Consider the following 752-nt stretch of genomic DNA (forward strand, 5'->3'; position numbering starts at 1 on the left):
AGAAAGAAAGAAAGAAAGAAAGAAAGAAAGAAAGAAAGAATCAAACAAGTAATTTTTGCTATTAAGAATCAGGTGTCTCCAAGGTCCCTTTTCTGACTAGGGAATGGACGGAAGCAGAAGTAATTTAGGAGCCAATTGTAATGATAAGTACTGGTCATGATGGTGATAGAGACAAAGGAGGAAGATAGCCTCTCAAGTGATTTAAGTGTTGTGAGACAAAGAAAGACAATTATGGCATAAGTGACACCGTCAGATAGACATGGGATAGTTGGCAATGCTGGTTGGGACAACCACTGTGGAAATCAGGGTGCAGAGTCCTCAGATAGCTAGGATTAAAGGTCCCTTGGGACCCAGATATTCTCTTCCTTAGTATTTTTCCAGAAAAACTGAAACCATCATACTACAGTGATGTATGTGCACCCATGTTTATAGCAGCACAATTTGTCATAGCTACACCTTGGAAGCAACCCAAATGCCCATCCTGTGAGGAATGGATAAAAATTATGTTATTTTTATATAATGGAGTATTACTCAGCTATAAAGAGAAAATGTGAGACTTTTCTAGGTAAATGGACACAACTAGGAATCATACTCATAAATGAAATGAACCAGACATGCTATGTAAACATCGTATTGTCTCCATAGTATGAGAACCTGAAAGAGTAAATAAGATTGGTGAAGGGAAAGAAACTGTTCAAAAGTAAAGCACAACTGGGATGGGGGAAAGGAGAAAAGAAGGAAGAGAAAGAAAA

The sequence above is a fragment of the Octodon degus genome, unplaced genomic scaffold (genome assembly GCF_000260255.1).
Source record: "Octodon degus isolate 3935 unplaced genomic scaffold, OctDeg1.0 scaffold00161, whole genome shotgun sequence".
NCBI classification, from domain to species: domain Eukaryota; kingdom Metazoa; phylum Chordata; class Mammalia; order Rodentia; family Octodontidae; genus Octodon; species Octodon degus.